Raw genomic sequence first — 12,461 nt, 5'->3', positions numbered from 1 at the left:
TAGGGTTAAGTTCATTGCTCAAGGGCACATCGACAGATTTTTCACCTAGTTGGCTCGGGGATTAGAACCAGCGACCTTTCAGTTACTGGCACAATGCTCTTAACCACTAAGCTACCTGCCGCCCCGAATAAACAACTATTATAAGAGCAGTGTAATTATACTTGCACAAGAGGACTCTGCGAAATATACACAAACATATACAAATCAAGAATACAAATATACCCTATAAAAGCAGCCAAATATCCTAAAGTGATGACTGTTGACAGATCCTAAAACAGATTCTGTGCATAAGTGATAGCCTTGGACCAGTTGGTTAGAGTCTCCACACAGGCTCCATACATTTTGGCTGTTGACCTCTAATATGCAAATGTCGTTGAATATGAATACACAATATTTATACAATACAATATTTGGTTCAAACCAACTTTTGAGAATAATTTTTTTCACAGCTGTTGAAGCGGCTCAAATTAGTTGCTTTTCATGAAAATACGTTTAAAAAAAGAGGGTTTTAACCAAAGAGCATAAAGAGCAGGTCAAATTGGAAGGATCTTACGTAGAATTTTTCCTAAAACGTCAACAACATATTTGCAAAGAGCTTCCACAGTTAAACAGTGCCAAGACATATGCATAAACTTTCCTGTTTCAGCAAAATAACATTTGTTACATTGATCGTTATTGCTTGTGACTGAGGTACGATGTTGCATTGACAGTGGTCCTCTGTAGCTCAGCTGGTAGAGCACGGCGCTTGTAACGCCAAGGTAGTTGGTTCGATCCCCGGGACCACCCATACACAAAATAAAAATAATATGTATGCACCCATGACTGTAAGTCGCTTTGGATAAAAGCATCTGCTAAATGGCGTATTATTATTACGAACATACTAACGGACAGAGACAGATCCACAGTCCCCTCCCCGATTTCATTGTGGGGGACAATCATCAAATTACTTATATGATCCCATCAACATACTAGACTATTGGTGCCATCAGGCTTGGATGCTTACATTGATTTAGACAGGGGTCCTGAACAATGTTCCCTCAAATTTTTTCTGGCACTGAGAACATTTCAGGTCTGCTGAGTGCAAACTTGAGTTGTGAAAATTCAGTGCAACTTCCAGAACACTGAGGCTGTACCTGCTTTAAGTTACAGTTTTAACAGTGGCCATGTAGGCTACTGTGGCTATTTGATCATAATGTAGGCCTACCAGGGTGGCCTACCATCAAAAACAATGGAGGAAATGCATCCCATAACATTTTAACATGGAAATAGCTGTTCTATCATTCAGCCTACAGTAGCAGCCAATGTGTTGTGTTCAATGTAGGCCTACATTCCATGAGACTTTTGAAAAAAACATGCAGGGCTTGACATTAACCTGTTTATCCACTTGTCCTTCAGACAAGGACGTAACACTAAATGGTATTTCTCAATGAAACAACAACTAGGCTAAACTTACCAACTGAACGTTTGTGGTGTGTGTGTGTGTGTGTGTGTGTGTGAGACTGAATGTTGGACATGTTCACTTAATCAGAGTCAGAGCTGTGACAGTGGTATGGCTGTCCTGGGGTACAGGCTTTGTGGGCCCATAATTTGCATTCCCAGCACTGCACCCAGACCTCCTTGGACTTGGAATTGTTAAAGTGCTCAATGCACACAATGCAGAAGTTTTCCTCGTTGGAGGAATCTGAATCTTCTGGTTCAATGTGCTTTGTTTTGGCACTTTTCTTAAGCAGGACAGTTTTTTGTTGTTGTTCAGTGTGATTTGTCTTGGCTTGCTACTTTCCAGCAGTTTTTTTAGGCAGGTCAAACATTTATTTTTGCCTTCTGAGTGATATAATTTTTATGCTCTTCCAGTGTCTGCTTGGTGGGTGTATCCGTCAAAATCGTAGTTTTTCTCCTCTTGTTGTAATTTTCCTGGGACCTGCTTTTGGGAAGGGGCGTACATCAACTGGGTTGAAATCAGAAGAGTAATCAGGTGTTTCCCAGCCACAGCCTGATACATGTGGGGAGGTACCCTGTGAAGTCCTGGAGAGATGGCATGGAAGGCAGTTGGAGAGATGGCCTGGGAGGCAGCTGGGGAGGGCCTGGGAGGCAGCTGGAGAGGTGGCCTGGGAGGCAGCTGGAGAGGTGGCCTGGGAGGCCGCTGGAGAGGTGGCCTGGGAGGCAGCTGCAGAAGTGTCCTGGGAGGCAGCTGGAGAGGTGGCCTGGAAGGCAGCTGGAGATGTGGCCTGGAAGGCAGCTGGAGAGGTGGACTGGGAGGCAGCTGGAGAGATGGCCTGTTAGGCAGCTGGAGAGGTGGGCTGCATAGCAGTGGGCATAAATGAGCTGCCCACAAGAGATACTCTGACATCTTCTGCTCCTGCTCATCCATGAAGACCATATTTCCACTACGGTAGCCAACATGAGAAAGCTCTCTCCACCCCTTCTCCAGTAGCTTCTTTCTCTCTTTGCAGAATCTGTACAGCGTCACATGACATACAACTTTGCAACCGATCTGATTGACTTCCCCTGCTCTGCTACATCATTTGAAGCTCTTTTCAAAGTGTGGAGAGGTACTCCCCTGTCTGTCTTTCTTTTCTACGATCTAGGCATGCTGAAAGTTTAAGAAAACATGTACCAAAAACGTTCAGTTTTACTCGGGTTAGTTGTAACATTTTCTCACAAGTTGTTACAACTAACCCTGACCCTTGCAGCCATTAGCTAGCTTCCATTTTAGCAAAATGTTACAACTTTAGCATTACTAACTTGAATCAAATATCTCTACACAGACTGGTTATACACCTGATATAGGTTTGGTGAATGGAACTACAAAGCAGTTGATGCCATCACAAAAACAAATTTGGTCAAAAATAATTAATTTCTTACCTCAAAATCACATTTCTGTCAATAGAATCTTCAGAGTTTATCACAGGGACTTGCTTTTTCACATAAGGGTTCAGGACTAAACTGGGCGTGTGCACAGCGAATCAAATTAATTGCAAGTGTTACAACTATCCCGTGTTACAACCATCCCGTGTTACAACCATACCCGGTCTCCTCTACTTTAGCAATTAGCTTATTAGCTTCGGGACATTATACCAAGAGTGTGCAAAGCTGTCATCAAGGCGAAGGGTGGCTATTTGAAGAATCTCAAATATAAAATATATTTTGATTTGTTTAACACTTTTTTTGTTACTACATGATTCCATATGTGTTATTTCATAGTTTTGATTTCTTCACTAGTATTCTACAAAATAGAAAATAGTACAAATAAAGAAAAACCCTTGAATGAGTAGGTGTTCTAAAACTTTTGACCAGTAGTGTTCATACACATACATATATACACATATCCTTTTTTTTATGTATTTCCCTTTTTTACTTTCCAACCCCACCACCCATTCCCTAATTGGAGTAAACTAGTGAACAACAACGCTTAGGCCTCTACTTCCAGCTTATACATACTATATACAGTGGGGGAAAAAAGTATTTAGTCAGCCACCAAATGTGCAAGTTCTCCCACTTAAAAAGATGAGAGAGGCCTGTAAGTTTCATCATATGTACACGTCAACTATGACAGACAAATTGAGAAAAAAAAATCCAGAAAATCACATTGTAGGATTTTTAATGAATTTATTTGCAAATTATGGTGGAAAATAAGTATTTGGTCACCTACAAACAAGCAAGATTTCTGGCTCTCACAGACCTGTAACTTCTTCTTTAAGAGGCTCCTCTGTCCTCCACTCGTTACCTGTATTAATGGCACCTGTTTGAACTTGTTATCAGTATAAAAGACACCTGTCCACAACCTCAAACAGTCACACTCCAAACTCCACTATGGCCAAGACCAAAGAGCTGTCAAAGGACACCAGAAACAAAATTGTAGACCTGCACCAGGCTGGGAAGACTGAATCTGCAATAGGTAAGCAGCTTGGTTTGAAGAAATCAACTGTGGGAGCAATTATTAGGAAATGGAAGACATAAAAAACCACTGATCATCTCCCTCGATCTGGGGCTCCACGCAAGATCTCACCCCGTGGGGTCAAAATGATCACAAGAACGGTGAGCAAAAATCCCAGAACCACATGGGGGGACCTAGTGAATGACCTGCAGAGAGCTGGGACCAAAGTAACAAAGCCTACCATCAGTAACACACTACGCCGCCAGGGACTCAAATCCTGCAGTGCCAGACGTGTCCCCCTGCTTAAGCCAGTACATGTCCAGGCCCGTCTGAAGTTTGCTAGAGTGCATTTGGATGATCCAGAAGAGGATTGGGAGAATGTCATATGGTCAGATGAAATCAAAATATAACTTTTTGAGTGAAAACCTCCTTCCATCAGCAAGGGCATTGAAGATGAAACGTGGCTGGGTCTTTCAGCATGACAATGATCCCAAACACACCGCCCGGGCAACGAAGGAGTGGCTTCGTAAGAAGCATTTCAAGGTCCTGGAGTGGCCTAGCCAGTCTCCAGATCTCAACCCCATAGAAAATCTTTGGAGGGAGTTGAAAGTCCGTGTTGCCCAGCGACAGCCCCAAAATATCACTCCTCTAGAGGAGATCTGCATGGAGGAATGGGCCAAAATACCAGCAACAGTGTGTGAAAACCTTGTGAAGACTTACAGAAAATGTTTGACCTGTGTCATTGCCAACAAAGGGTATATAACAAAGTATTGAGAAACTTTTGTTATTGACCAAATACTTATTTTCCACCATAATTTGCAAATAAATTCATTAAAAATACTACAATGTGATTTTCTGGATTTTTTTATTCTCATTTTGTCTGTCATAGTTGACGTGTACCTATGATGAAAATTACAGGCCTCTCTCATCTTTTTAAGTGGGAGAACTTGCACAATTGGTGGCTGACTAAATACTTTTTTCCCCCACTGTACATTTCATGGACACAGTCAATTTTACAATAATTATATTTTGTTTGTTTTTACTCCTGAACTTCCTCTACCCTCAACCTCTCTGATCATTTTCATGACGTCCATCCGGTTTGCTTCTATATGCCATATATTTTTAACTGTGCTCTTTCACAAAAGCTCTCAACGTATAACCTATATACTTATTATGGACACAGTATGCTTTACATTAGTTATCTTGTTGTTATTAGTTGTTGTTAGTTGTTATTAGTCCCATCCTTCAGCTCCATTCAACCATCCATCTCTTAACACCATCCATATTGGACATTCAACTTTTAACTGATTGGCCGTCATTGGTTGATGGGCTTCTCGTTGTATTCAAAATTGGCCCTATGGGCAATCAGAAAGAAGTTGGCTGGTCTCTGCACAGAGAAGTGGAAAAATGTATTCATATAGTTGCAATTTTTTTGAATGGAACCAATATATCGATATCGTATCAGAAGAAATGTATACTGATATCGATTTTCCATATCAATGCCCATCACTTCTTCATTTTTTCCTTCATATAAGACAGCTATTCTTAGATCATTACCATTGTCATAATAATAGCCTTTATTTACTTCCTCAAAGACATGGTTTGTAGACGTGCACATTCTGTGTGTCATCAATGGTTGTGTGCACACGTATGCGCATACATATGGTTGTGTGTCATTGGAAAAATAATCTTGTATGTTTGTTGTTTTGACGTTTCCTTGGGAAACTCAGACTGATGAAAACACAATCAATTTATCACACTTATTATGTAATACATTTCATTATGTCTTACAATCAATGACAATTGATACATCAAACAGGTCCAGGGGTGTAATCATTACAAGAGCGTTACTATTGGACAGGTTCAGCAAACAGGGAGGGTCCTGGAAACAATAGTTTTCGTTGTAAAACAGAAGATTTTGTAACTGTAGTAATGATTGCACCCCTGGTATGTGTGTCTCCGTGTACTGCTAGATTAGGATTTCAGTCATGACATGGGAGAGGCCTCATTCATTGTTCTTCAAAAGATGAGTCACAGGACACACCTCAGTACACTATTTTCTACAAGGTGACGTAAACACACATTTTCCTTTACATCTCATTCATCATAATGATGTCATCGAAGTTGTTCTTTAAACTATAAAGGCTGTAGCAATGCAGGAGTTTAGTAGAGTTTGGAGGTGCACCATTACTGAATACTGAGCTTTCAGAGGATTTCAGCTACAACATAATTTTTGGGGTAATTGTGGTTTTGAATTATTGTGTTACATATCATATTTTTTATTATGATCAGAGTTGTGTGTATTTGTAAAAGTGAACTTTTAGCTGACAAATTGGTTAATCTTAATTGACAAGGCTATAACTGTTAAACTTCCTCTGTTCCTTGACCACGGTCAGCCATGGTTCAGAATAATCTCAATAACTCCTTAAACCTAGAGTGTTTTGACCTGATAGAGGAATTCAAGGTTATAGTTGCAAACTTGCTGCAAGAGTTGTGGAACTCTTTCAACTCAATGACTACATGTGATTTATGATGATGGTGGGTAATTATTGTAATTTATATTCATGTTTTCGCTGTGCTGTGTATGTGTTATGGTAAATGTGTAAAAACAGTACATCTAAAGATTCCATTCTCATTGGTAAATCTACAGATTTACTGTAGCAGGAAATGTATACATTTACAGTTTTTACACATTTACACTAACATATGCACTGTACTGTATCTTTCCGGGTTTTTTTTTAGCTGCCCTCTTAGCCAGATCTCCATCATAAAAGATCCCTTCTGATCTTAACGGTACTTCCTGGATAAATAAAAAATGGTTAAAATAAAACTTTTAAAATACTTGTGATCCCCTTCCATAACATTTTACAACAGTGCAATATCAGACAAAAATACTGGTGGCATTTACGATTAATGATCACCTTCCACAATATTCCAGTTCATATTACATTTGTCAATGTCATTCTGTTTGTAATTATCTGTCTTTTACCTTAACATGAATCATGTGTCCCAATCTCTGTGATTACAGATTAAAAGGAAACAGTTTCAAAGATGAACAGAAACATTCTCACAGTCCTTCTTCTGGTTGTTGGTAAGTTGATCCCCTAGTATTTAAATTGTAGATCATTTTGAATTGCAAAAATGTATTCTAAAATCTATGCTTTAATTTTCAACAGCATCAGGGAATGCCCAAAGCCCAACAACTAATGTCCCCACTACGAATACAGCTGCTGCAACCACAACCACAGCTGTCGCAACAACCACAGCTGACACCACAACCACCAGACCTGGCATAACAACTACCACAGTTGCTGCCACAATGACCACAGCTGCTTTGACTACAACCACAGCTGTACCAACTACAACTACAGCTGCTACAACTACAACTACAACTACAACTACAACAACAACAGCTGCTGCCATGACATCCACAGCTGCTCAGACTACAACCAAAGCTGTTGCCACAACAACCACAGATGCTGCCACAACAACCACAGATGCTGCCGCAACAACCACAGCTGCTCCAACTAAAACCACAGCAGATGCAACCATGACAACAGCTATTGCCATGACAACCACAGCTGCTCCAACTACAACCACCGGAGCAGCCACCACAACGACAGCAGCTGCCACAACAACCACAGCTGCTGCCACAACAACCACAGCTGCTCCAACTACAACCACAGCAGACACACCCACAACCACAGCTGCTGCCACGACAACCACAGCTGCCACCACAACCACCACACCTGGCATAACAACTACCACAGTTGCTGCCACAACGACCACAGCTGTACCAACCACAACCACAGCTGCTTTGACTACAACCACAGCTGCTCCAACTACAACTACTACAGCAGCCACGACAACCACAGCTGCTGCCACAACAACCACAGCTGCTTCCACTACATCCACAGCTGCTGCTACGACAAACACAGCTGCTGCCACAACAACCACAGGTGCTACAACTACAAAAACAGCAGACGCAACCACAACCACAGCTTCTCTTAGAACAACCACAGCTTCTCCAACTATAACCACAGCTGTTCCTACAACAACCACAGCTGCTGCCACCACAACCACAGCTTCCGCCATGAACAACACAGCTGGCATCATGACTACCACAGTTTCTCCCACAACAACCACAGCTGCTCCAACTACAACCACAACTGTTTCCATGACGAGCACCACAGCTTCTACCACGACAACCACAGCTGTTCCTACTACAACCACTGCAGATGCTACCACAACCACAGCTGCTCCAACTACAACCACACCTACTGTCACAACAACAACAGCTTCTCCAACCACAGCTGCTTCCTCTACAACCACAGCTGCTACCACAACAACCATAGCTGCTGCCACAACAACCACAGCGTCTCCAACTACAACCACAGCTGCTGCCACGACAACCACAGCTGCTGCAACAACCATAGCTGCTGCCACAACAACCACAGCTTCTCCAACTACAACCACAGCATACGTAACCACAACCACAGCTGCTGCCCCGACAAACACAGCTGCTCCAACTTCAACCACAAATGCCCCCATAACAACCACAGCTGCTGCCACCAAAACCATGGCTGCTGCCACGGCCACCACAGATGGCATCACGACTACCACACTTGCTCCCAAAACTACCACAGCTGCCACCACCACCACCGCTGTTGCCACAATGACCACAGCTGCTGCAACCACAACCACAGCTGTCGCAACAACCACAGCTGACGCCACAACCACCAGACCTGGCATAACAACTACCACAGTTGCTGCCACAACGACCACAGCTGCTTTGACTACAACCACAGCTGTACCAACTACAACTACAGCTGCTACAACTACAACTACTGCAGCAGCCATGACAACAACAGCTGCTGCCATGACATCCACAGCTGCTCAGACTACAACCAAAGCTGCTGCCACAGCAACCACAGCTGCTGCCACAACAACCACAGATGCTGCCGCAACAACCACAGCTGCTCCAACTAAAACCACAGCAGATGCAACCATGACAACAGCTGCTGCCATGACAACCACAGCTGTTCAAACTACAACCACCGGAGCAGCCACCACAACGACAGCAGCTGCCACAACAACCACAGCTGCTGCCACAACAACCACAGCTGCTCCAACTACAACCACAGCAGACACACCCACAACCACAGCTGCTGCCACGACAACCACAGCTGTTCAAACTACAACCATCGGAGCAGCCACCACAACCACAGCACCTACCACAGCAGCTACCACAGCAGCTGCCACAACAACCACATGTAATCAAACCACAACTTCACCAAGAACAACCACAGCTGCTTCCTCTACAACCACAGCTGCCACCACAACCACCACAGCTGGCATAACAACTACCACATTTGCTGCCACAACGACCACAGCTGCTTTGACTACAACCACAGCTGTACCAACCACAACTACAGCTGCAGCCACGACAACCATAGCTGCTCCAACTACAACAACTGCATCAGCCACGACATCCACAGCTGCTGCCACAACAACCACAGCTGCTTCCACTACATCCACAGCTGCTGCTACGACAATCACAGCTGCTTCTGCTACAACCACAACGACAGCTTATCCAATGACAACAACAGCTGCTGATACTACAAACACAGCTGCTGCCACAACCACAGCTTCTCTTAGAACAACCACAGCTTCTCCAACTATAACCACAGCTGTTCCTATGACAACCACAGCTGCTGCCACCACAACCACAGCTTCCGCCATGAACAACACAGCTGGCATCATGACTACCACAGTTTCTCCCACAACAACCACAGCTGCTCCAACTACAACCACAACTGTTTCCATGACGAGCACCACAGCTTCTACCACAACAACCACAGCTGTTCCTACTACAATCACTGCAGATGCTACCACAACCACACCTACTGTCACAACAACAACAGCTTCTCCAACCACAGCTGCTTCCTCTACAACCACAGCTGCTACCACAACAACCACAGCTTCTCCAACTACAACCACAGCTGCTACCACGACAACCACGGCTTCCTCTACAACCACAGCTGCTTCCTCTACAACCACAGCTGCTGCAACAACCATAGCTGCTGCCACAACAACCACAGCTTCTCCAACTACAACCACAGCATTCGTAACCACAAACACAGCTGCTCCAACTTCAACCACAAATGCCCCCATAACAACCACAGCTGCTGCCACGGCCACCACAGCTGGCATCACTACTACCACACTTTCTCCCACAAGTACCACAGCTGCCACCACCACAATGGCCACAGCTGCTTCGACTACAACCACAGCTTCTGCGATGACAACCACAGCGAAACCAACTTCAACCACAGCTGCTCTCACAACCACCACAGCTGCTCCTACAACAACCACAGTCGCACAAACGACAACTAAAATTACTCCCACAACCAACACAGCCGCTGCAACTACAACAATAGATTCAACAGCTGCACCAACAGCGGATGAGGGGTCACTGGGATTAGGATTCAGAATGATCCGTACATTCCTAAGTGACTATTCTGACTCTTCTACAACAGCATATCAGGAACTGGCAGCAAATGTTACCACAGAGGTAATCAGCGTGTCTTTGAACAACATTCTGACTTCATTCTTATTGATTGAAATTATTGATAATAATATTATTTTTTTTCACAGGTTAATCGTGGTTACAAAATAATTTACCCTTTAACGTACCTAAGGTGTAGGATTATGAAATTCGCGTAAGTACAATTCATTGTTTTCTGTAAATCTGAGAATGTCTCCATTCAAATAGAATGATCTAGAAATAACAGTGATACAGTGATATAACAAGTTTGAATTATACATAAAGAACACTTCAAAATATTTGCTCTACACATTGATTTGTTTTCATAATACTTTTTGGGAAACAACTGTTTAAGCATCTGACCTGAAAAGAAAAACTAAATATTGATATATTTCTTTGTTTACAGGAGTGGCTCCATTATTGTCAACATGACCCTTATTTTCAAGAACCAGACAGTGGTTCCCAATGCAACGAGTGCAGAGCAGGGATTGACTGACTCTCTGTCTCATGGGAACACCTTCCTCAACATTGATCCAACCTCCATTACTGCAAGTAAGTAATGCCATCATTGATGACCTTGTCATTGTCATCACTTTCAACATTGACACATGGCACTCTGGTATTGGTATAATTTTTATGAGTTAACTTCTGTGGTCTTACAGGGACAACAACTACAACTGCCACAACTACCACAGCCGCCACAACAACCACAGCCGCCCCAACAACAACAGCTGGTCCTACAACAAACACAGCTTCTTCAACAACATCTGTTGTTGCATCAACAACAACCACAGCTTCTGCCTCCAGTGGAATAAGCTACAAGACAAGTCTATTCACAATCTATCTGGTTGTATTGTCACAACTGCTTCACTAATACTGATAGACTGATCACCACAGTGACAGGGCAACTTACCAGACAATCTAATCATATTTATTATTATCATATAATTGTATCGTATTCGTTGTTATTTATTATCCAAAAATGTACAGGGAAACATTAATTGCTATAGACAACATGAGAGCATTGAACAGCTTGAGGACAATGTAAAAAACAACAGCTGTACTGCAATTATCAACACAAGTCTGTGAATCTGGGTAAATATCCTTGTACTTACTGCACTACCTTGATTTTTAACTTTGTTTTATGTAATATTTATTGTAACTGAATGGTGTATTTATATTGTTTTGTAATTCAGTATTACCCATACTTTGAATGAATGAAGAAAATGCTGGTTTCATTTTCTGTAACGGATTAATTAAGAAATTAAATGAAATGCAATCCATGATCTGAAAAGACATTCACATCCCTTTAAAGTTACCAACATAAAAATAAAATTAAAAAATCTAACAAATATTATTGTGTGTCATCTGAATCTACAGTATGTCATGCCTTGTTCACATAGTACTTAATTTCTATGAAAAAAGGGTTCCAAAAGGGTTCTACAGTTGTCCCCATAGGAGAACACATTTTGGTTCAAGGTAGAACTCTTTTTGGTTCCAGATAGAACTATTTTGGGTTCCATGTAGAATCTTCTGTGGAAAGTGTTCTACCTGGAAGCAAAAGGGTTATTCAAAGGGTTCTCCTATGTGGAACCCTTTTAGGTTATAGACAGCAACTTTCTAAGAGTTTACGAATTAGATTTTATGAGCAACCTGTGATGGAAATGTTTTTGTGTGTATGACTGCTCAGAGGAAACCACACTATCACTCATAAGCAAATTGGCAGTATGCCCAGAACTATTGCTCTGAGAACTAGAAGGAGTGATACAAAAATCAGTTTCAAGTTAAGAAGCCTGGTGTGGTATCAGTCAGTCACATACTGGAACCAACCATGCTGTGCTGACGTTGCTTCCAGAGGCAGTTTGGAACTCGGTAGTGAATGTTGCAACCGAGGAAAGACGATATGTACACGCTGCGCACTTCCGCACTCGGCGGTCCCGTTCTATGAGGTTGTGTGGCCTAACACTTTGCAGCTGAGCCGTTTTTGCTACTGGACATTTCCACTTCACAATAACAGCACTTACAGTTGACCTGGGCAGC

At 42.6% G+C, this 12,461-nt stretch overlaps 1 long non-coding RNA gene across 1 annotated transcript; it reads left to right on the top strand.

Annotated features, from left to right (window-relative positions):
- The first annotated feature begins 10,098 nt into the window (after nt 1-10,098).
- LOC121551032 lies at nt 10,099-11,729 on the top strand. The gene is made up of 4 exons (XR_005997014.2): nt 10,099-10,448; nt 10,532-10,596; nt 10,828-10,973; nt 11,084-11,729. It is a non-coding gene; the product is annotated as an uncharacterized LOC121551032 (long non-coding RNA).
- Nucleotides 11,730-12,461: the final 732 nt, after the last annotated feature.

The sequence above is a fragment of the Coregonus clupeaformis genome, unplaced genomic scaffold (genome assembly GCF_020615455.1).
Source record: "Coregonus clupeaformis isolate EN_2021a unplaced genomic scaffold, ASM2061545v1 scaf0579, whole genome shotgun sequence".
NCBI classification, from domain to species: Eukaryota; Metazoa; Chordata; class Actinopteri; order Salmoniformes; family Salmonidae; genus Coregonus; species Coregonus clupeaformis.
The sequence above is the reverse complement of the archived record's forward strand: the minus strand, read 5'-3'. Positions and strand labels throughout refer to the sequence as shown.